This window comes from Pithys albifrons, chromosome 12, assembly GCF_047495875.1.
Source record: "Pithys albifrons albifrons isolate INPA30051 chromosome 12, PitAlb_v1, whole genome shotgun sequence".
Classification (NCBI taxonomy): Eukaryota; Metazoa; Chordata; class Aves; order Passeriformes; family Thamnophilidae; genus Pithys; species Pithys albifrons.
In genome coordinates, this window is record NC_092469.1 from 9,753,062 (window position 1) to 9,778,969 (window position 25,908).

A 25,908-nucleotide genomic window follows, 5' to 3' on the forward strand; every position below is an offset into this window, starting at 1 on the left:
CCAGGCCAGTTCTCCTTTGGAACAAACATGCCAAGTGGTACAGAGCAGGTGTACAGCAGTGGAACATTGTGGTAACATAAAAGTGAGAGAATATGGTGAAGATTTTACATAGATTCATTTTGCAGATCCTTTCAGAGTTTTATGTTTTCTTATCTTAAGGTGACAAAGACAAATCTACAGACACTGATACATACAGCAGTTGAACCACATTGAGCGATTTTTGTTTGAATTCTTTGTAATAGATCTAGGCAACGATAACAGTGATGTGAGATTAGCTCTAACACTGAGCATATAAGAAAGACTGTGTAATAATCTTATCCTGTGAATCCAAATAACATTAAAAATAAGAAAAAGCCACCTTGTCTGCTTTGACAATCATGTAATAAATTATTCATTTGGCAAAACAACAGAATGGAGTGAAAGAATCCAAACCATCAGCTTGAATCCAAACACCGATGAGGCAACCCATTTAAAGTGAGATAATTCTTTATCTCTGAAAATATTCAGTGGTCATCTTCCCTCAAGCTTTGTTTCCATGCAATGACTGCACTTGTTTTCATATAGAGATGCAGCCATCTCTGCTCTCACCATAACCTGATGCTTAAAACTCAGTTTTAAAAATATTTTGCTCAATAAAGCACCGTGACCAAAGCTGTTTACTCCATCTAAAACATTCATTCTATCAGTATTTTATAAAGAAAAGTTACACAAGATCCTTACCCGAATGCATGTGGATTTGACTGGAACTTTGTCTCAGATCCTCAAAGGTGTCATTGTGTGGATAGAAGATCAGTATTAAATTCATCCCCTTGTTACTCTGAAATGGCCAGCGAGCCTGTGAAATGGGAAACATGCCACAGGATTATAAAATTATCCACTTCCAACTTGCTATTATCCTATGCTTTTCTAAGAGGAGCAAAAGGTATGCTATACTGACAGCACTTCACACAGGCAATACAAGAAGCTCTCAAGAGTTTTCAGCAGTCTTCCACCTAAATTACAAACAGTAAATAGTTTATAATAGCTAAAGCTATATGTCTTTAAGGAGCACATAACCTATGTATTAAGTATACAACACTAACAACGAAAATCATCGTAGAACTGTTGTGTTTAGGCTGAAGACTTTTCTCTTCAGGATGAAGCCCAGCCAGGTTCCAAACTTATAAACCAGGACTTCAACCTTCATAGAAAGTTATATTTCTGTAAAAAGTATATTAATGCAAGGAGACCTTTGCTTCCAGGCTCTCATTGTTAGATTACTCTTTATATAATATTGTCACAGAAAAGACTTTTTTTACAAAGTCAAATATCTGTAATATGCTATCAGCAGCAATAATAAAGACGGATAGGAATCCAGGATAAAGTTCATGGGATATCACTTAGGAAAAATGGCAGCAGTATTTTGTAAAAAGGTCTTCAATGTAAAGAGGGGGAAAAGGATTCTCCATAAGAAAACCAAAGAATTCAAAGGACTTTTTTTCTGCCTGAAATATCTGATCATTAATACTAAGTATGTCTTCAGTGGCTTTTTGAGGAACTTCAGTCTTATACAGGTGCCAGTTCACTATACTGAGAAAGTTACTCTAAGGCTTTGTCTCTCAGACAGCCAAGTCCCCAAGGCCCAGAGCGTCCTGAGTGCTGCTCCTGAGAATCACTGGAGATAGGACTGAAAGGTGCATCCTTTTCCACCCCTGGCCATAGCCCTTCCATAGCTCATGAGGCACTGCTGGGACTGATGCCAGATTTACTGAAAATGGTGCCAGAAAAAAATGAAGGTATTGTTTCCATCTCAAATACAATTCAAGAACTAAATAATGAAGCTCATACTACTGTCAATAAAATTTTGGCCAAAGGTCAGGAAAATGTCTCGTGAGAACATTGTAAAAGGAACTGAAAATATATGTCTCCAGGTGAGAAGGAAAAATCCTTTTCCTAGTCAAGGACTGTGTGTAGAAAACACATCACAGAGCTGAGTCTCAGCTAATGCTCTTTCAACTGTCACAACCTTGTAGTAGGTTCACCCAAGTATTCTCCGGTTGCATCACTAAGGAAGTATCTACAGAAGATTGCATACATTGTATCAGAGACTCCCAGCAAGTTATTCAGTATACTACTAACAGGCCTGTAACAACATGGAATCAAAATTTGAATGACTCAATAATAATTGTTTAATCTGGAAACAACCAGGTTACACAGCATTCAATATTTTCTTGATGCTTGGATACTGATAGTGAAGTTCTGCTCTTATATTCTCTCCTGAGCTGCTGGCTGATATAGGCACTTACAATGTGTCTGGCTCAGGTATGCTTTTTACTGGAAATTAAACTTTGCAAACTCCAAAACTTTTTAAGCATTTATGTTTTTTATGTTTGCTAAACGAATAGTGAGGGCTATCATGGAGTACATGTCCCATGTTACAATGAGAAAATTAACTTCACTCTGTTTTTAGAAATGCATAACTACTTATGGGGAAGAATAACATCAAAAGTCACTGTGAACTGTATGATCCTGAAAAGGAGATTAGGGGAAAAATCCTCAAAACAGAAAAAAGAAAGAAAAGTAGAATGTCCTTCCATCTATCATGAACACATTAAAGGAGAACAATAATGCACATTCTTAACCAAACTCCAGTGCAGATTCACTTTGCAGCATACTCCATATACTCATTCACACTGTGTTTCTGAAAAATAAACAAGTGAAAAGTAAAAAAATGCTACTGCCAAAGGAAGTTTATTTATGTTCAAACTGACTGGAGAAATTAGTCAAGGGCAACTCATGCATGTGAAAATATGATTTCTAACACTGCCAAGGTCGATAAGACCTTAGGGAGTAAATGCTAACCTCATAAATCAAAGATGCCTAGAGGCAGTTCTGAAGATGAGCAGCGAGGCTTTAATAGTTTTAAAAAGCCTGTTAATAATCCAAATGAATAAGCAATGATACAAGAAGAGCAAGTAACTTGCTTATGAAAGGAACAAACCACTGCTCAGTGTATTTCTGTGGATTGGGTAGCCCAAGTCCAGAATCATACAAGTCTCACCTGCATTTCAGAGTATCTAATTATTTCTCAGACCTGAAAATTGACTAAAGATGAAACTGAGTTGCCAAGTTCATTTGCTTGCAAAAATATTTTAAGAAAAAGACAACTTTAGTGACAAAGGTACTTTTATAGGAACATTTCCTCTTTTGCCAAGATGTCAAAAGAGAAATGCATTTTATCTGAAAATGCATACTGGATAGTTTGTTAGTTGGGTTTTTAAGCATTTTGCCATGGTAGAAGAACAAAAAGCAGATGAATCAAAAATTGACAGTTTTTCATTTTAAGCCCAAACACTGAATTAAATAGTACTTCTGACTAACAGGCTCCAGACACTCCTTGGGTTGCCACTGTATATCTAAACATCTCTCTAAGTTTCAGGTTGCCTTTCCAAATCATTGGGTAAGTTAGAGCATACTCATTTCCCACACAGCTCAGATATCTGGGATACATATCTGGTGTGATATCTGAAGATGTCTGAAATAAAAATGATTTTAAAAACAATCTTTTAAAGGAACTCACTTTTAGCTTTTAAAAATAGCTTGAATTTCTAACAGGATGAGGGTTTTTTCTGAGTCAGACACTTCAAAACCTTAAGCAAAGATGAATTCATAATAGAGCTAGCAATTAGAACTCAATGTATATCTGTTCATTTCTATTAATAATTAATAATAGGTTTTTGAGTGTTCCTGCATTGTGCCGTTATCTTACATTGTAAAAAATACAATCCATGATAGCATCCTGATCTTACTTCTAAAGATATTTAAATCATACTTTTCATGTTGATTCTATGTAGGAAAACTGTTAGGTTGCCACAATCCCTTTCAGCACAAACGCTTCACTGTCTCATCCTCCTGTTAACAAATTCCATACCTATTCCAACCTACTCCTCTTCTCTTCTTGTGCATTGCTTTTTAATGGCTCTGCCATCTCGATATCAGGGGAAAAAAAGTTGGCTAGATATGCAGATTGCTCTGATCAGGGAATAAGATAATTAACCTGGCATATTCAAAACTTGAGCATGAGCAAGAACCAGAAGTCATAATAGTGAGAAAACAAGAATGCTGTGGAGACCAAATGAAATTAGATACATATGGACCAGGGAGAAGATGTAACCTGAAATCATGTAGCCAATTAAAATTTCTTGGCAAAGGGTGTAAAAGGAAAAGGTGCAAAGAGAGGAGCCATCAGCTAAATGTGCTAAACTGCTGAGTTCTACTTCACACAGGAAGAAATTAGTTAGATTGTTGTGGAGTGTGCAGACCTGAGAAGCAGCAGGACAAATCTCATTGTTAATCTTGATGTCAGAGGCACTTGTGTTCCTGCATTAATCCTTCCTGCCTTTTTGGCCTTTCAAGATTTCGGTGTTTTCATTCATTTCCTATATTTCTTGGTCTCAGGACCATTCTGAAATCAGAATTTGGAGATTTTGATTCAAATTTCCAGAAGATGGAAGAATATTTGATCTCACTTAAGCCTAGTTTGATCAGCAAGGGTGGTAGTGATCAAAAACTAAGTGCCACAGTAGACCCCATGATGCTTATTACAGCCACTGGTCATCCTGGCAAATACCTCATTGAAGAATATATGGAAAGCACACTGTTACAGCTGTCCAAGAAATCTTGGGGTTCTTGAGACTACACTTGCACACAGTTGTTTCCCCACATAAAAATTCTATCTTCATCCTGTCCTTGCTGCTGAAAAGGAAAAGATAAAACAAGGGTCCTCTTCCTTGAGATGAGTTGGTAAAGATCAAACATTATTTGCATGAGGTTTCCAGTGAAATTTTGCCAGAGCACAAAGGCCTGTATGGGCCAAGAAAAACCAGAAGCTCTACAAGTGTGGGAAGACTGTGTTTGTTGGCTGAGTTTGGGAATAAGTTGAAGTCAGACTAGAGAGCCAACAGCAGCTGTTTCCCAATTTTTTAAAACTATTTTTAAATCCCAGCACAGCATGCAAATAATTTGTTATGGACTTGAACTGGAGAAGCCAAGTACTGTGGAACTGAAATCCAAAAAATATAACATTTCAGGTTAGGAGACCTGTAGCTGGTAAGCCTAAACCATTGTTTGCATTCAATTTTCTGGCTTGTTCCAAGCCCACTTGCTTCCTGATTTATTTGAATAAAATGTGCAGGTATTGCTTCACATGCACTTTAGCTTTTTTCAATGCATTCAAACATCTATACAATGTTTTAGAACTACCACCAGACTTTACTACCAGCAAAACCTTTTTGTTTGTTTGTTTGTTCGGGTGCAATCAAGGTTTCTGCCTGTGGATGCACCTGGAATTTGCTGAAATATTTTGACTAGTATTCCCAGCAGTGATCAGCTGCTCTAGGACAAAAATGCCACTGCTCCCTGCCTGCATACTCCATTTTGAAAGGTAGGAAGCTGTGCAGACTATTGATAGTGAAAAAATAACCTATAATATATAACCTACTAAGAGGAACAGTATCACTCTGACTTGAGCCACTCTGTAGCTGTTGGAATTGACTCTTGTGCTTCCCCTCAACCCTTTCCCCAACTCATCTCTCACACCCACAGTTTTGATAGAGTTTTCCACAGGGCACGCAAGGATCACATCACTCTCCACGTATCTGTTAAGAAGCTCATATGGGGCACCTTTGGATACACTCTCAATCCAGCATGAATTCCTTAGAATGATTCCACTATACCAGCTTCCAAATGGCTGGAAAAAACCACATTATCTTGGATGAAGTGGTCCTAAATGCAGATTTGTTTGCCCAAAGAATATTTACTTTCAAAGAATATTTATTGTTACAGTAGCTAAGCTGAAGAGTTTCAGAATTACTTTAGGCCAAATTCAGGACTAACACAAGGAAAAAGAACTAGAGAAAGTGTAATAGTCTGTACCTTGTTTTATTTTTTTAAAGACCAAAGTATCATAAAATATTTTATATAAATAGGTAAGGGTAATAAAACCTAAGGGGTGTGACCAATTAAAATGCACATTATTTTAAGAAATAAATGGCAGATCAATTAAAATGGTGTTTCAATCCATCTGTGGTAATTTATATTAGCTGAAGATCTGTCCCTAAATATTAAAACAGCAGTCTTGACACTTCCTTCTTCCTTCCAGTTTAAGACTTTAAAGACACTTTGCAGTTCAACAGTACAGAGTAAGAGAAACTGGACTGCACTCTGCTTCTGGGTGATACCATTGCCATCATCTGCACCAAGAATAACAACACAACTGTGTGGGCTTTCTAAAAGATAGAGTGAATAACTACCTAACTATAATCACAAAGGCAATTTTAGCTAAGTAAAATGCAATTACACTAGCCAGAATTTCTTTTGGACATGATTAGTAACAAACACTGCTTGTCTGATGAAAATGTGCCAGGAAATTTTAATTGACTGCAAGCATCCAAGGCTGCCATTAAACACATCATCTGAGAGATGAATTTGTTTGGCCCACACTTAACTACCATGTAACCTGCTTTATGGTTTACAAGATGGAATGATTTTGTTTTACATGACAGTTATTGGGCCTAATTCTACTCACAGTTTTGCCAGTGAAAAATTTGGAACAAGTCCAGTAAAGCCAATGGCTCTGTAAAATCAGAGTAAAATTAGACTGAGGCCCACCATGCAATTTAATAATAACTAGTATTACAAACCAGGCCAGTTGCTGCTTTCCCCGTTGGTAGCAAGTGGAACCAAACACTAGATATCACATTTTTCTAAGTTAAAAGATACCTATATTAAGACTTGTCTCTTCCCCAGAGACCCTGACTCACATACCTCGTATGACATGGCACACCGTGTGATGAGCCCACTGTGGGCATGTTTATTCCCTGGCACATCATGAAATCACAGAAAAAAAGTCAGGAATTCAGAAAGGAATTTTTGATCACAATCACTTTTACTTGTAAATCACTTCAGAATTTCAGATTTTTTTTTTTAACATCAAAAGTTTGAGCCACTTTCTCTTGTATGGTTTGAACTTACCATTACTTGTGAGTTTGAGGTTTTCCACAGCTTTAGATGAGACAGGACTTTTCTGTTTCCTGACAGGGTTATTATGTTACAGAAAAGAGTTTTCCTCCCAGTGTCAACTTCTCCTTTTTCACTCTTTCTTCAGGTTCTGGGGCTCCAGACCTTCCTGGGGAGAGCAGTACAGAAACAGGCTTCATGAATGTGCTGCTTCTGGGGTGCTTTCAAAACGAATGTCCTAACTTGCAATATTCACTTTTATGCAAAGGAACACCTATTTAGGTTTTCCTGAAATGGAGAATCACATCTGATACCTCAAAATAAAAGATAAGGATGACTATCATGTGACATAATATAAAAGGACAAACATTTTCCACTGTCCACAACAGTTTTCATTAATTCCAAATACCAAATAATTAACATACAATAATTCATACTCTGGTATTCTACCTGACAGAAGCTTTCTCTTTATATCAACCACTAACATTACGTATTTCTGTAATCTATTTATTGTAATATTCAAGTCAGAAGCCCAAATATATAACTGGACTATAAAAATACCAGTAAGTGAGGTTTAATTTCAGCAGTTGGTGAAGATATGCTCAAACAGTGTAAGTTAACAGGTGGGTGATTTTTCCTCTTTTCTTTTACACTGCTGTTCTAAAAAATATGTAATTTTAATATATATTTAATTTGGAAGGTTTTGAGCAAAATTAGATGTACAGTTTATTCACAATCTGTACTGCACAACTTGAGCCCAGTGTCAGGTCACTGCACAAGCCACTGTACTTAGCACAGCTCTGGGCCAGACACAGCGGGAGAAGAAAGGAAGTAGAAAGGAAATAAGATCCTGTACCAAGATAGACACACAGGGATTTGTTCCTCTGCTTAAGAAACAAGCAAAATTATTATTACTTTCTTGGGAAATTCACACTCTGAACAAACACAAACCAGTGTTTTTGTCCTCTCTCTTGTGTTGTCGGTGTTCCTCATTGTTTGAGTTCTGACTGCAAATTGTTGTGAACCAACAGCTTTACAAGGACCACATGTATATGAAAAACAGTTCTCCTTTCTCAAGTCTACTGACAACCAGCTGATTTGAAAAAAGTATGTTTCTATTACAGCACATGTACAGGTTGATAGCTTTCAAATGATTCTATTTATGTTAGAACTGGGAAAGTGATATTCTATTATTTCATTTAAAATAAGATGTATTGAGACATTTATGTTGTTTTTCATCTTCCTTCTGTTTCAATATTACTTTAACTATGATTTGTGCCATTAAACAACTAAAAAGTATCCAAAATAATTGTTGTATATTACATCCATTGCATTATATGTCACAAGATTTTTTTGTTAATAAAATACATTGAGAAAATATAACTGTCTCAACAGCAATGCTGTCAGTTAAAAATACAGTGATATAATTTGAATTTCTACACTTCGGTGCATCTCTTGAGGAAGTGAAATGCTGATTAGGTGGTAGCATACATTATTCTCCAAATCTTCATTTATGTGTCTATTTCAAGTAGTTGATTATTGTCTGGCTAATAATCAGTCAAAGAACAGAAAGAACAGGCCAAAGAAGATAGTGTAAATTGTAGCACATAATTGTTCACTGACTGTCATTGAAAAGGTTCAGCTACTACTGTATGACAATCTCCTCTGATGTCTGCAGCCACTGTTTCCTGTAACAGCAATTAAAAGCTGTGGGAATTGGGAAAAACTCACCCACAGAGGCCAATCCCAGCCCATTAATTTTTAGTGCATAGAGTACTCCAGAGGACAGAAAAGCCCACCTGGGGCCAGTGAAAACACATCACAGCAGTCACTGATTTATTGGCATTAGGAGGTGGGTGGTGAAAAGTTGTGAACCTCCCAGTTCCACAGTGCTGGCCAGCACAGCTTATTCCCTGTCTTTCCTTCTGCTCCTTCACCTTGGCCAACCCAGTAACCTCATGGGGACATATTTTTGTTGCATCCTACACTGAACCTGCACAGAATGGCACCTGAATTGAATTTTGAAGGAACAAAGGACAGGGGGAGCCAAAACCCATTTCTGAGGCTGTGTTATGAAGGATTTTGAGAGCATGGCAAGTAGTGAAGGGCTTCTGAGCCAACCACAAATAGAGGGGTGTGTCACAGAGAAAAGTGAACTGAAAAAAACCCCAAAACCCGCCAAGAAAACAGGAAGACATGATAGAACTGAAGCAAGAAGTTACTTTGGAGTCTGAAGATTTTACCTTTCAACATATTCAGAGCCAGTCTTCAAGGGAAAGAAATGGATAACATGAGTTTTGAATAGAAAAATATGTGGTTCATCCCCAAACCTCCAAAGATTTTAATGAAGTGATTGGAGAAAGACCTACGTAACACAAGTAGGAAGCATTTCAGCTATTTTCTTACTCTTTAATATCAACAAATACTCAGAGCTAGACTGGAAGCACCACTAGCACTGCTGGTCTCAGACTACACAGGAATTGTGGAATAGAAGCATATGTATGTCTGCACTTTTATCAGTGTCAGCTCACAGGCTTGCCATGCTCAAACCATCCTGCCTCAGTGCTTTCTACACCCAGTCAGAACCCTCACAAATTACTGTGGGCCATTCTGTAATAAGCCAATTGTGTTGTCCAACACTTTAACACTTAGAGAAGCCTTTTTATCCAGCAACAACATAACAGGGAAGGTGCCAACAGATCCAAATGGGCTCTGGAATGATTTATTCATCCTAGGCTTCTAAGCCTCTTTTCCTCAGCATTAATACTAAGATTAATGTGTCCCATCACAGCGCTGCCAACAGGAACTTTAATAAAAGCAAGAAGTAGTTGGCTTGGCTTTCTTTCTGCTTAAGGTTAGGACATAATAAAAACAGCAGCCAACAAAGACTTTCCCTTTAATTTACTTATTATTTTATAAAATGAAAATATTTTTATTTGGTTTAATGAAAACACGGAGATTGCAGGAACACAGGTACACCACTGCCTAAAGTAATTCATTAGCTAATTTTTAAAAGGGTAAATGTCACGTATTTGCATATTTTAAATGGTGCATATGCATCTTAAAACTTTCTAATAACTTCATGTATACAGGTGTATTTGAACCAAAACACAATTTATACAAGACTTAGGGAGGATTCATAATGACAGTGAGTGAAATCCATAGAGTACATGACAGACACAATGCATGTACAAACTAACATTAAAGAATCTGTTAGACATGAAGGAATAATTATTTATATAAGTATTAACAAACCAGTATCCCTTTCAAATCTGTTTACCCACATCTATTGCCAGTGACAATAAAAGCATTCCAGGATGATGGTCTTGGCCATATGGGCACTTTTTATTTCACTTATGCCCTTAAAGTCTTCAACTGCCAAAAAATCACAACAAGCTGGGCTAGATTTTACCCAGGAGACTTTGTGCTTAAGAACATCTCTGTACTAGCTCTTCAGCTGCACAGGTTTTACATCCCAGATCCTCAAATCTCCAACTTCAAAATTCAAACCCATCAAAGTATGTCCGAACTACCTTGAAGTACATCTAATGTATGGTATTTGAAAATATAACAAATAAAAAGCAACATAAACCTCTGTTCCAAGAGTTGCCCAGACAGTTTAGTGACATTCTAACAAACTGCAGTATAAAAAAACTCCACCTAAATGGCCTGTGAATGATACTACAGACTGTGTATTGCAGATCTAAATACATAAAATGAATTCTTTTGGCATGTAACTGTGAAGTTTCCTAAGCCATTTAACAGTAAGCTTTCAAATTAAATGCTGGTCATATTGCTATACTGCAAAATGTAACCATTTATACCTTAGAGATGTTTCAAGTTCTTTTTTTCTTATGGTCACCAACCTTCCTGCCTTCTTTTGAGGAAAAAGTGTGTCTGTGTGCTTGCATACTTCTCTTTCCTTGCTTCCCATCCCCTGCACCAATTGTTCACCTAACTCAGGCACAGAAACTGCAGAATGTCTGGGTGGTGGTGATGGGTGAGTGGAGCAGAAACTCCATTTCCCCCTAAAAGGCAGAGGTCGTTCAACTGAAAGAACAGAAAAGCCTTTTATTCCCATAAAGAAAAGCAGAGGAAAAAGCTCTTCACAGTGAAGATGAAAAATATTTTATTTGAGTCCTGGGAAGAACTTGTTCTTCTTACACTAGAGAATAGTCTATTCACAGCACAATTTGAATAGCCTTTAGCTTTTCAATGTCCACACTTGGCAAAAAGGAAGCATTTTTACATTTACTTTATTTTTAGAAATTATTTTATTATCCCAGTATGTATGGCAGATACAGACATTTCATGTTATTCCATTCAAATGAGGAAGTTAAATATTTTTTAATCATCTTGGGCACTTAGATTTTAAACTACAACTATTTGGCTGTTATTAAAATGATAGTATAGTGTAGGCTTTAATTTAAAGTTCTTAATGATTACTTGTGTATTCCTATAAAAAGTAGGGCTTTCAACTGTCAAGAAAAAAAACTTGGGAATCTAAATTGTATCTACGGGTCTTCCAATAATTTTGAAAATTCTCAAAAGCTTTCTAGAAATACAGGAATTATAATCCTTTAATTGCCCACAATCTGTTAGTACAAAAAGCAAATGCTTGCAAAAAAAAATTTATACAATGTTGATTAGTATAAATGAAATGTTCTTTGTTTAGTGTTTTATTAGATATAGTGTGTAAATCAGTCACCAATGTAAAAATTGAGAACTGCAAAATGTAAAATTGACATTTAGTACAGAGAAGTTTCAAATGGGGTAATTATATAATTTCTTTAATCAAAGAACACAAACAATATCACATGACATATCTAACCCAACCATAGAGGTGAAGATTTGATTAAGAATACCTACATTTAAAACCAGAGTTCTCAGTTTATCCACTGTTTGGTGAATACCAGCAAAATTGGAACTCAGAATGTCACAGTCAGAGCAAAAATTTCCTGCCTCCGAGTTATCAAAATTTTCATATAAACTTTACATTTTATGAAGACTCCCACAATTAAGCTTTTAACTAGTTAATAAATAGTGGCAGACATATACTATTGCTGATATTAATCTAACAATTTTTTTCTTAATTAATAAGTATTATTTTGTCTGTTACAAAAAGCTGAAAAAAGAGGTAGACCCACTGAGCCCAAGTAGAATGATTTAATCCAGTTTCTGCACTGAGTTTGGAAAGAAAATATTAGATAGAAGGCTTGAGGAATCATCCTATCACTAAATTTCATTTTACCAGCTGAAACTGCAACCAGCAGTTTCTTGTTAAATCTTATGCTTATCTGTATTTGAAACAGCAGTAGAAAAAAGTTTGGTCTTTTCTAGCTAAAGGTTAATGGCCTGCCTCTACCTTCCTGCACTGAGCTGTTTTCTGTTGCAACTTATTAGGTTTTGTTGGGAGGAAAAAAATGCCATTCTCAAGTCCTGTTTTATTTCCATACCATCTTCACTTCTTCATCTTACCACAGCTGCTCTCTTGCTCATTTGAATTTCCCATTTTGTGCTGCCCTTCTGTAAGGACAGAAGACAATTTGACCCAGTTGAACATCCCAGCTTTTGAGAAAGACTGGTTATGGATCCAACTATGCTGAAACAAATCATCTCTGTGAAGACTCCAAAGTGAGCAGCAACCCAGGCTGAGGTGCCTTACAGAGTGAGCCTACCTGATCTTAAATTTGAGAGCAGAATGTGGTTGGCCCTGATAGGATTATTTCATTTTTGGAGAGGAGATTTACTCAAAGCTAGGAGGAGCCCTACATTATGGTGGGGGTTTTTTTTCTGAATTAGTTAAACTATTTCTAATTAATTATGATGGCTGCAGCTAAAACTTTCCAGATGAGTGTTTAAAGCTGGACTGAATATTGAATAATTGTTGTGTTACTGAAATGCTCTGGTATATTCCACGTCCTAGCTTTTTGATTCAACGAGAACACCATAAAATGAGCAGCATATATTATCTCAGACGGGGAGATTTATAAAACTCAGATACCTTGTGATTGTGTTGCATCTTTAGCAGGATAAAAATTCTTTTTCACCCCCTTCCCTTTTGCAAAATTTCCCCCTAGCTGCATCTTAAAAATGTCAGACATACTTTACAGTTTCCAAATAAACACATCATTTTTGGCAGAATTAGTAGACAAGAAAGGTAAGGGCAGTGTTGTTATAGGAGTTCATATAAAAAGCAAATTTTAATGTTTTAAAATTTAAGACTTTCTTAAAGTTTTAAATACATCCTCCCTGACTCCATCTGTAGTGTTGTCAAAACCATTATGTAGTGTCCCTTTGGAAAAGTAAATCTGAATAATTAACATCAGTCTCCATTCTAGAATTCAACAGCTATATAAACAGCCATGGACTTTTCTTAACACATATACCATTATTGTTTTCAGCATTGTTAAAATCTAAAATGATTTAATTGTTTAACCATTGTGTTCTGTGCACTGTTTGCAAAGTTCATCAAGTGAACAAAATTTATGTTCTAGAACGACACTGAAACACAGTTTTTCTTCAGAACTGCTCTAACACTATAGAAAAGCAGGGTTGCTTTTAAGTAGCAATTTTGCACATAAAGGGGAAGACAGCAGAAAAATTCAACTGAGAATGTGAAAATGCCAGAAAACAGGTTCTGCTGCAGTACTCTATTTCAAAAGAAAGCTTGTGTTGTTTGTGATATCAATGACATTTAAAAAGCTGCTTTCATATCTATTGAGCAGGTCTATAGTGGTTTCAGCTGCAGTTCTTCAGTAAAACCCTCTCCCTGCATGGTAGCAGTGCTTGGATATGGACTCTGCCATGGCTTTCTGGCTTTGGCACAAGAAGCTGAGGAGTTGGAGGACTCTGCCCACAGAAATCCCACATCTCACAGAAATTACTGCTTTGAAGGCACTACTCCCCTGTATCTTTGCTGCTTTCAGTTTACAGGCAAATAAAGCAGGACTGCAGCCCTCAAGCAGCAACAAGGAAGCCTCTCAGGAAGGGATTCACATCATCAAGTCCTCCTGGTTCGTGCTGACTACCAGCCCATGAGGAGTAGCCCATACTGCCTGCACTGCCCCAGCCTAATGCTGGAATATCAAAGGCTTCAGCATCTAGCCCGGGAAATCTAACACCTTTCTTTAATATTCACTTCATACAACTTCAGAAGTTCCCTGGTACTCTGCACAATTTCAGCTAACACATAACTCCATTAAAAACTGAGAGAGCAAAACTATAAGTTTACTTCCATATTAATACTCACAAAATTTTTTCAACTGTGAACTGTAAAGGTAAATATAAATCAGAGGAAATAAAGCAAACCTTTCCAATGTTTACTTGCTTGTAACAAAACCCCCTCATTTACCAGAGCAACGATAAATAACATGGCCATCTTTAATTTGGCCTCCAATATCTGACCAATCTTGATTTATCCACAGACAAAACCAAGCATCTCTAATTTGCTAACCAATCACTGCAATTCTTTTCTTACCAAGCAATAATTCTGCCATCTCTAATTTACCAATAAATAATTCTACACTCTCAAATTTACTAACCGATAATGTAACCAATTTGCTGACCAATGATTGTGTCAACTGGTAATAGTGCCCCCAGCAAACAGTAATTTGCCAAGCATTAGTTGGACCTTTTCTCCCCCAGCAACAAAGAACTGTAGTGGTCTTTCATTCACTGTGTGCTGCATTGCTTCGAAACTGCTTAATGTTGATAGCAAGATTTTTACAAAGTATTTGCTTTCTGTGGGAATATTTATTTACATTGACTGATTAGAAATTCCACAGGTGTCTCTTAAATGTCTGTGAGGTAGAATATTTTCTTCCCTTTTAGCAAAATTAGCATTTCAGGGGAGCTTATTCTTTCTGTTAGCAGTATTCCTCAGCATATTGCTAAACTCCTCTGTTGGTACGGTTGTCATCCTGCTGGGATTTGGCGACAACTGCAGAGGGCTTGGACAGTGCTCGTGGGGAAAGCAGTGACACTGCTGGCCAGCTCTGTCACCCTGCTGACCTTACCACCCAAGCTGATCCTGCCTGGGCAGAGATTTGAGCAGAAAGAGTTCATATATAAAGCCACGTGATTGATTTGTTTTCTCTAATTTCTACAACCCTTTAGCTTGTGTGAAAAACCGGTCTTGAATTATTGGTTCCTTTAAACAATAATAACAGCATTTTGAAGTCATGTTGTAACTTATGCAATTAATTTTACTCCCAAAAAATGTTACCAGTTTTGTGTAATTTTATTAGTTCATATTAAAGCCATTAGCTAACACAACATTAGCTCAGTGAGCAGCCACCCTAACAGACATTTTACAAGGCAAAGTCTACAGAGAGCAACGGCATAGCAGGATTGACCATCAGTGCTGAAATTAGGAAAAAGTTGCCAGTTTCAGAGTCACTGGCTCAGGGAGTTACAGAAAATAAAATAGCTAGAGATTGTGGGTGAAATTATTGCAAAACTATACAACAGAATATCAACAAAGACAGCAAGTGAGTTCAGGCTCAACTCTGTGAAAAATACAATAACTGCACCAGCTCACCACATATTGTTCATTGTAACCAACCTGCTAATAAAGTTTACAGAATAATTTGTTCATATTCCAGGAAAGGATTCAAAGAAACAGTGATTCCAAAACACAGAACAAAATTTTGAGATGTCTAGTTTTTAAGAAAAAAAAATAAAAACACTTGCATTTTAAATTCATATAAAAATATGAATTGATGATTGGAAGTAGTACACTGGAAACACATTCTAAAACTGCATAGCAGGTCCCCTTCTTTGTCCTTTTCTTTCCCATCCTGTGGAATAAGCACAGCCTAAGCAACACTATTGCTTCTCACTTTTTTCTTCCTGAAGTCTCCTGGGTTTCTTGAAAGCAGAGGCAGAAATGCCGTTCTGGGTGGCTATTCCTTTAGAGGAGGTTGTGAATAGGGAAAGTTAGCCAAGAAGGAAAGGGAGTTGGCCAAGAAGACAGGAATTCCCAGAAACCCAGAGGTTTGTTATGTTTAATGTTCTCCTGGTGCTGGAGGAACAAGCATGATACAACTGGAGCCATATTTAAGCTTATTTCCTGAACCTAGTTATATGATAAAAGTAAAATATAAATCTCATTATCTGAGTGTTAAGGATAAATAACAACTCTGGTGTTAGCTTCAGTAGTATATCTGGTAAAGATTTCAAATAGCTGTTACATTAGGGGGTTTGCCACAAAAATATTTGGTTTACAAGCTTGGACTTGTTTTCAGTGGCAAACATTTCATTGGCCAATACTGGAAAGATTATCTTGACTATAAAAAGCAGCACTGTTTAGCTGGTGAGCCTGAAAAGTAGGTGTGATAAAGTAAAGGCACCAAGAATGTGTTTGTGCACATTTCATCCTCCTTTAAGGTGGAAGAGGGTGGGAAAATGTCCTAAGTAGGAGATGGAACTTGAACTTGTTGAGGCCTAACCCATGAGTGAAACACAAATGCACAGAACAAGACACAATGAATGTGAGAGCAGAAATCTAAGGAGTGGCAGAGGGACAAGATGACAGTCAGGAGGGAAAGTGACAGAAAGCAGGAATATATCTACACTTCAAAAGATTAAACAGGTTTCTAGGTGTGGGCAGCTGCCTGTTTCTCACTTAAAAAGAGGGCATGAGAGAAAAATGTCCCTGTTCAGGAGTTCCTGTGTGTTTTACAGTATGCACACGAGCACATCCACAGGGCTACAGAGGCTAGTACGAGAAGCATCAAAGGATAAAACACATTAAAAGCACATAAGTCTATGCTATAACTATAATGTTTTACACTGGGAGGGAACATGAGGATTGATGCAGGTGGGAAGATGGTTTTGTCTTGTCTGGTTAAATTTTCTACATTAGAGTACTATTGATTTTCCTAAGTATATAGGATACTGTATATACCCCATTCTGCTACCCTTACACAGGTTAATTCTTTTATCCATTTCAAATGCAGTCAATCAATAACAGTGATCAGGTAGGTTGTGAAATTGCCTGGAAAACACATCCACAAAGTAAACCCAATACATTGGCCTGTCTATGTGACTTAAAGCTTAGCACAGCATTGAAAATCACTAATGGAACACTGTGCAGCTTGTTCATGCTACAAGCAGTCAAGAATCATGCATAATGTAATAGTGCATCTGCTAACAGCAGCTCACACAAGCTAATTTAATCTTGTTTTACACTAGACACAAGGAATTAATCTTTAAAGCTGCTCCCGTGATTCTCTTTGGCCCTTAAAATATCGAGGGTCTTTCCACCTCCCCATTTACAATACTGTAAAGGGATACATTTCAGTTATCATCAAGTATTTACACTTCATCTACATTAGCTGGAAAATGGATGCAACTCTATAATTTATCAGTCTTACAAAGCACATTGCTGGCCCAGTCTGGAAGCTGTGTTTTGTGTTTTCACATCTGAAACTAGTATTAAGTCTCAGACTCTACTGTGGAAGTTAGATCACTTATATAATTATTACTTGAAAATAAATAAATTCCTTTTTTTCCTCGACTTTAATTTGGCTGTATTAATTATATGAGAAGTAGTTATACACCTTACCTTTAATAATAGCACTATTATTATCTTAACTACTTGTATTACCACAGTGCTGTTGTGTTTGCTACTGTGCAAATGCTGAAAAAGCCAGTCTTCACCTGAAATAGCTTATCACCCCTGTATAAAAAATGATAGAGATAAATTGGAGGGTAAGTATAAAGGAAAACAACAAAATAACATTGATGAGAAAGACAAGAAATAAAATACTCATATAATGTAAACCTGACTTTGGCAAGATTTTAAATTGGGAGCTTGATCATGTGTTTCTGGACCTATAGCCAAAGAGAAATTTTAAGAAGGCTTTGAAAGACAACAATGAATTACCTTTGCAAATGTTCATGGCAAGTTCCTTGTAAGCATAGGGAAGGCTGACAGAAGAGAAATGTTCATAGGGGAACGTAACAAGTGGGAGATGAAAACTATGCACTCATTACTCATCAAGATGGGTGAGGCATATGATGTCTTGATATTGAGAGCAGGATGATAGATAACAGGAAAGGAAAGAGTGAACATGAAAACAAGTATTTTACTACAAGTGTGATGGAGCTAATGGAAGAAAAACAAGGGAGGAGAGAAAGAAATAGTCTAAGTAAACCGACTTTGCAAAAGGTTTCTGATCATGTGCATGTGAAACAATATTATATTTCAAGCAATACTGTGCAATAAAGAAAGGAGGGGGATGAGAATCTGGGAAAGAGTTTATGCTGCAGATGAGACAGGACACTCTCTTTCAGAAATGGTTCTCCAAACCAATCAACAGGACCAAGACATGGCCTCGACATCAAATATTTAGGCTAATGGATGGTGACAGTAAGTGACAGCATCAGGACGTTGGACACTGCAGTCAGCAAGAGATATGCCGAAAAGAAGTTTGGTTGTTGCAAACAGTTTTCAGCAAAAGTTTAAAATTCTGCTTTAACTGTGATACATCAAACATCCATGGAAAAACATTAGACGGTGACAGGCCAGTATAATATGCTTTAAGGAAGGCAGAAGTAAACCCAGGAGGGATAATTGTTGAATTTAAATTTCTGGATTATATGTTAGAGATAACATACAGAAAGAAGAGCAAAGTGCAAGCAAAGGACACACTCACAAAGATGAAAAGTTAGTGTAACCTCCCTGCTTATTGCTGGAGGGCTGGTCTAGAGGAACTTTAAAGGGTCCTTCAAACCTCAGCTATTTTGATTCTAAAAGCAAAGACTCATTGGAATCAAATGAAGAGGCCTGAAATTGATTTAGAGAACATCATCAGAAAGTAATTCAACAGATTTAGAGCAGGAAAACAATGAGCAGAAGTGCTTGAAAAGAGTCCAGAACTATTTTTTTTGGCAGACAAAGTAGAATTGCACTTGAATGGTGAAGGGCTATCCCAATATAGAGATATATGAGAAAGATATAATCAGAATAATGACAAATATTAGAGTCCAGAAGGGGTGACCAAGTTTATCAAAGGGATAGAGCATCTCTCCTATGAGGAAAGGCTGAGAGAATTGGAATTGTTCAGCCTGGAAAAGAAAATCCTTTGGGGTAACCTAATTGTGGCCTCTTAGTACCTGAAAGGAACTTATGGGAAAGATGGGGCAAAACTATTTACAAGAGCATGTGGTGACAGGACAAGGAGGAATGGGTTCAAATTGAAAGACAGTAGATTTAGATTAGATATTAGGAATAAACTCTTCCCTGTGAGAGTCATGAGGCCCTGGCACAGGTTGCCCAGAGAAGTTGAGGCTGCTCCATCCCTGGAAGTGTTCAAAGCCAGATTGAATGAGATACTGAGCAATCTGGTCTAGTGGAAGGTGTTGCTGCCTATGGCAGGAGGGTTGGAACAAGCTGATCTTCAAGGCCTCCTTCTAACCCAAAGCATTCATTCTATAATAAAAATATTTTAAAAATTCTATTATATGATAAGTATATAAAGGGCACTAGAAGGAGATGAGATTAGAGCAAATGGACTGAAATGGAGAAACAAAACAACCCTCATGCAGTATGAACAGGAAGGGAGAAAAGGAGGAGAAAGCAAGCAGGAAAGGCAAAGAGGTTGCTTCAATTTTTCTTAGGGAAACGAACTCCAGTAGGATTTTCAATAGTAATAACAAAAAGGTGGCCTGCACTGTTGGCATAGACTCCAAAAAATGAAGAACAACAGAAGAACACATTATTTTAGCCATGTACTTTTGTTTCTGATAAAATTTGATATTGTTCTGTAGAAAAGCATGCTAGCAAGAAGGAAACGTGAGCTTGCTTGTTTGCTCAGGTCTAGAATGGAGGAGAACATTGTGCTTTTGTGGCTTTTTAGACTGGTGGGAATAGTGGAGTTAGGCCAATATGAATTTTCATTAATTTTCAGTTTCAGTCTTAGATTCAAGCCAGCCTTCCAAAGCCACCTGGAACCCTCAGGCTTTATTGTGTATCCTAAGAAGCACAAATATTCCCCAGATCTTCTGTAAAACTGTAAACTGAAGTCCTTTGAAGCCTGTTTAAGACCCCTTCAGAGATTGGTGAAGTGTTGGAGCAATCACTAAGGACTGTTCATAAAATACCTCTTTCTGCTTAAGCTTTCAATATTAACAAGCCTCATGAGATTCAAATCTAAGCATCTCCTGCTCTGATTTATAGTAACTGTTTAAGAGACAAATAAGAAAGAAACAGAGAATCTGATAAGGAAAATCTTTAAACAGATACCAACTAGTAATAAGAGAAAGAGTTCTCTAAACACATCAGTCTACCTGTTAACATGCATTAATAGTATTTCTTTAAGCAGTTTCTGAATACTTGGACATGGCTTCTCCCTTAAAATGCACAATCCAATGATACTCAAGTAGTCAGTGAGAAGTGGAAAAAGAATAACAATAATAAAATTATACCATTTATACATGTCAACTTGATTCACAATAAGCACAGCAGATCTTTAAAAGGGGCTTAAATGTCAACAGGGTGTTATGAATGAAAGAACAGAATAAACATCCATTATGTTACAGTGTATGTGAAAAACTGCATGGAAAATAGAAATCGGGTTTGATTTAGGATTATGAACCCATAAATTCACTTGTGCTTCTTATACCTTAAGCCTGTCTCATACAGCACTTATTATTATTTCCAAAGGGAAAAAAAATCCAACATCCTGTGCAATCAGAATTTACTGGTTCCTTGTGATTCTAGAAAATACTTTTTTGACTCCATTCTCATTTATAATTAAGTTCCTTTCTGTTTGTTTTAAATATAACTTAGTAAATAATTTGAGTGCTATAACCTCTGTCTCTACACAGATGCATAGATATATGACATAATACATGCATCCAAAAAATGCTTATCATGCCTTTTCTCTCAGATATTTAATGTAATTTTAATACAAGATATTTAGATATAAACAAATACTTGAAAATACCATTTAATAGAATTAAACTTGAGACTATAAATGAGGCCTGAGCTGCAAAGCTTTTTGTCATGGCCATAAAAGAAAAGTTTAAGTAAACAATACACTGTTTTTATTTAAGGGGGGGAAAAAAGGAAAGAAAAATCATCCTATGCCAAGCCCAGTCAAAATGCATCATTAGAGTGTCCAGGAAATTATAGCTTGTGTCCATTAGTCCTTTCAGGGTTAATATTGATGCAGATATTATTTCTATCCACGGTACCATTTATTTGAAATATTATGACTGGGAGTAGCTGCAGCAGTGAATCAAATCAATTGATAGAGCAGTTAGCCCCGCAGTCAAGGCTGCCTTTACACCGTGCAGTGAGCATGAAATATTATGGAGATTGTTCTTTAAAGTGATCACTTTATCATCATTTGTCTGCAGCCCAGGCTATTCCTTCCTGCCTCGCTTCCCTGTTGGGTTGGAGCTGTCATAACTCAATCAGCCGTATAATGCTGTTCATAGCACCTCCGCAGCAGGTATTGAACCTGTCAAGGGCCACTGAGGGAATTATACTTATCCATTTTGACAGCTAGCAACACCACTCTGATATTTATGTCAGTTTATATATGTATGATATGTATTTCTTAAATGTAATTAGAAGCCTGTTTGTGTGTGATATATCTGAATTGCCCAGAGCTGCCCATGATTAAGACATTGATTTCTAACCTTGTGCATTACTGGAGAAGGGAATATGACAAGCTCCATCACTCAGGGGTTGCAGCTAACCCCTTCTGTCTATATTCATCATATGAAATTGTCACTATTGTTTATCTGTTCCACAAAGTTGACTACAAAGCAACTGTTATTTTAGTTTTCTAAATAAACTAAAAGACTGTAAAACAAGCCATCATCCCTGTGCCTTCAGAACACTCTGGTTTTTGCAGCTGTGTTACTTGGAAAGCTGACCACACTCTGAAAGCTGAGGGACTCTCGCCATCATGTTTGCTGACACTTGTTCTCATAGGTAGCTAAAACATTCTACCTGGATTTAAAGTGACATTTTTGTATATATCTTACATGCCAAGCAATAGAAAACACTCTGTATTTCCAGTATAAAGGGAATAAAAACCAATGTGGGGGAAAAAAACCCTCAAACACCTCAAAAAACAATCCACTTTGTGCTTATTCATTAATTTTGTTATGGTTTCAGAATGAGATTGTTAGACAAAATAGTTAGTGCATGTATGATCAGCCTCTTAATTTTTTTTCCTATTTTAATATACCACTGCCTTGAGGAGATTATTTTCCAAACCATTCTTTCTCTCTCATTGCATAATTAATGCTGAAACAATTTGGGGTTTTGTGTTTCTTGTTTTTAAAGTTCAAAAAAATTTAGGTAAGCTCTGAAATCTACCTTAGACAATTCAGGGCATAATCTGCATTCATCTATCAAAAATTCTCACTTTTATAGATTAACAAAAAGTAAAATAACATGGTTTGAGGGGGTTTTTAACTGTATACTCAGGTTTTACTTCCATTTCCCTCAAAAAATTATCTCTTTCTGATCCTTCTGATATTTGGAGGCAAAAGTTTCAAATTTGGATACGTTTCAAAAAAACATCTGAATTAGATTATGTTTTGAAAAATCCCTTTATAGCTCTGGGTTTACAATACAAGATTCTAAGAAAAATTCAAAGCATCATTTTAAGGGATAAGAGCTTTCCATGTCTTCAGCCTCAACAACATGGGTGGACAGTTTAAGCTGTCACCCATCATCAATAGAAATCCCCATCTGAAGATGCCTTGAAGCTTGCTGAGATCAGAGATTAAGGTAAATTGTATGATTCTATTTCTGTCTTTTTAAACAAATAACAGATGAACCCAAGAAAAACAAGAAGCCTACAAATGCTGCTTACAAATAGATGTTAATTTTTGAAAGTATAACTACCCTCTGGAAAAACTTCCTTTGCAACCTTAACACTACATTAACTGCACTTCATTTTGAGGTGCTTACATGAAATAAAATCTTAGTGAAGCACAAAAACAACATTAAAAGATTCCAAAGGATCAAGCTGCATCTCTAAACATATATTTGCAACAGAGCCCTAGAAAGGAATCTAGAAAATATCTATTCCACAAGCCAGCCACAGAAAACCTGGCTGTGTTCTCACAGGAACCAAAAGAGCCAAAGCTGTCATAGATAAAGTGTTCTGGTTCTACCATATAGAGATAAGAACATGTCTAACTTGAGAGTTATTGTTTATTCTTTGGATACTGAAAAACTTCCTTCCTTCCAAAACATTCTGAGACGATTGCCCCCTTTACAGCTAATGGAATTAAGATCCTTTTAGTTTTGAGCACATGAACACTTGAATGGTGTACAGAAACAATTCATATGGGAGAAAGAGGAATAGTTATCTAACACATATAACACATTTCATTCCAAAGAAAAAAATAGATTCTAGGTGTTTGTAAATGTAAAAATCTCATTCCAAATTTCTGTATAAATTGTTGCAGGAAAATCTAAATTTTTTTTTAAAAAATTGCTCTGCACAACTGTGAAAATTTATAATTTCACTTAAGATTTAGGTCTTAGCTCAAAAATTCAGATCTACTTTTAGCAAAAGTGAGTAATTCCAGATTTGACCATTGGGAATGGTGGTTATCAAAGCAAATATGTGCCAACATATGGCTGAAGAACAGCATCTATGATTGGCAGACTGAGGTCTGGGAAGTGAGAGAAACAGCTCTTGCTGTCTCTGAAAGAGAATCCTGGCTACAGGGCTGAGGGCTCCTGTTTCTGAGCAGCACAGAAGGGGCAGGGAGAGAGGGATATAACAGGGACCCAGAAGTGAGTAGGACCAAGCAGGAGGCAGGCAGGATTCCTAGGGGAACGAGGAAGCAGCTTCCAAGGCCACTCACTCATCCCCCTCTTTGTGTGGCACAGCTGAGGCTGCAGCCTCTTGCATAATAGAAAGATGTGCCATGTAGTTCAGGGCAAGTCAGGGGTGTTTGCTGTGAGGAGCCATGAGCTGAATGGTAAAATGGTGGAGGAGCTGGGTATGGTCTGTGTTTAGGAAAGGTGAACAATACAGACAGGAACAGAGAAATAGACTCAAAACACTGTGATGCTCCTGGTAAATTCTGGTATTTTGGTTACTGGCTCAGCTGCTCCACCCGAACACCACAAGTACCCCAAGAGAAGATTTCCAAAGGGACTTGACTGCACAGCTCACAGAGATTGCAGAACTTCCTTTGCAAAAGGAGAGGGGGAGGGCCCTAACTCCTAGGAAATTGGGTGTTTCTGAACATCAGTGGCAGGCTTACTCTGGCACTGCACACTGTTGCAGGGCTGTGAAGAATAAAACTTTTAGAAAAAGAAGAAATTCTGCATTTTATGAATTCCATGCAAACTAGTTTTCCATAATGTCTGGCGACGTTTTTGGTCACCATAGTCTGTCAATAAAACATGAACATCACAGACATTCCTGTAACATAATATCTTAGGTATCCACTAGTTAATATGCAAATATAAAGAAACACCTATGGAAATATACTTAAGCTGTTACCAATACCCCTTATGAAATATTAATGATTTTTAAGGGCATTTATAAATGTGTACTACTACTCTCCTTCCTTTTAGCATGCCCCATTCCTACATCTCTTTATGAATAAATGGCTTACTCTAGTGAAACTCCATTTTTTGCTAGAAGAAGTCAGCTGTTAGCTAGCTCAGCCCAGCTCAAGTCAGCTGACAATTTCAGGCCTAATCTGAACTTTAAAACCTAAGTTTAGACCCGCCTGGCCAAACCCATAACGCAAGGATACCTTTATTTAGAAAATAAATCTGTGAAATCCTTATATTGAGATGTCGACAACTTAGATGGGTGGTTTAAGATCTGCCCAAATCAGCCCACACTGAAAAAGGAACCATATGTCAACTTTTGATCCACATTTTGAATTCTCAAAGCCTGGATTTCCTTGGCTCACAGTTTTCTTACTAATGCACAGAGCACAGGAGAATGATCCAGATATTTCTGGATTTTGCCACTGATCTGTTGGGTGAACTCGAGCAAGGTGCTGCATCTGGATCAAATGGCAATGAAAACAAATAATCCTTGTGAAAAAATCCTCAAATCTTTCTGTGAAAAGAACAATAACACTGTTGTGATCTGTAGTGTAAATTATGATATATCACATAACAAATGATCTTTCACTACTTTCTTTACTAAATCAAGTTTGTCTCAAACAACCTGGTGTAGGCCTGTGATGAAGGACAGGGACAGACAAAAGGAATGGAGAGAGAATATGGACTAATGCATCAAAGCAACCAAAGCCATCACTAGCTATAAAAGCTTAGGGCTGTGCTTACTAGATCTACTTTCAATAAACAGTCACTGTGATGCACTTCCACTGGCACTGTACATTACAGGCCAAATTCAAAAATAAATTCAGCTGCTGCTCTTAAGATCTGTCAAAACAAAAGCTACTGACATCCTGATCTTTAGCATGAACATGGACCTGCAGTACCTAACCATCAATGACACTAGAAACAAACACAGTTCTACCTGCTAAATTGCTGCTGCTTATCTCTGCCACCTTTTCCTTTTATGTTCTAGGGGGTGAAAAGAGTACATAGCTATGTAAAATCATTCTGACATATCTGAATTTGCTCTTGCCATGCCATTTGTTTTACACAGCACAAACAACAATCAGCCGACAAAAGAGAAAAAAATGAGCTGTGGTTTATCATGACTGCCTCCAAAATCTGTTCTCACAACCTTCCTGTTCTACTCTAGAATGATTCTTTAAGTACCTCTCAAATTCAAATGGCAAACTCTGGTCCTGCAGTCACATGGCATTCAGAAGTGTACAGAGTAATAGTCCAGGACTGGTAACAGACCCAGGGCTTTCTTTCATGACAATACAATGTGGCTTCCACGGTTTAGTCAGAACTCTACTCCACAGAAACAACCACAGAAA

At 37.1% G+C, this 25,908-nt stretch overlaps 1 long non-coding RNA gene across 1 annotated transcript in view; it reads right to left on the minus strand.

The window, feature by feature from the left end:
* Positions 1–723: 723 nt before the first annotated feature.
* The window catches only part of LOC139677692 (uncharacterized), a 55,579-nt gene continuing 30,394 nt past the window's right edge, over positions 724–25,908 (minus strand). Inside the window, exons 3-4 of the long non-coding RNA XR_011698904.1 lie at positions 7,012–7,165; positions 724–835 (exon numbers count right to left, since the gene is read on the minus strand). This is a non-coding gene — a long non-coding RNA (uncharacterized lncRNA). The remainder of the gene's footprint in view (positions 836–7,011; positions 7,166–25,908) is intronic.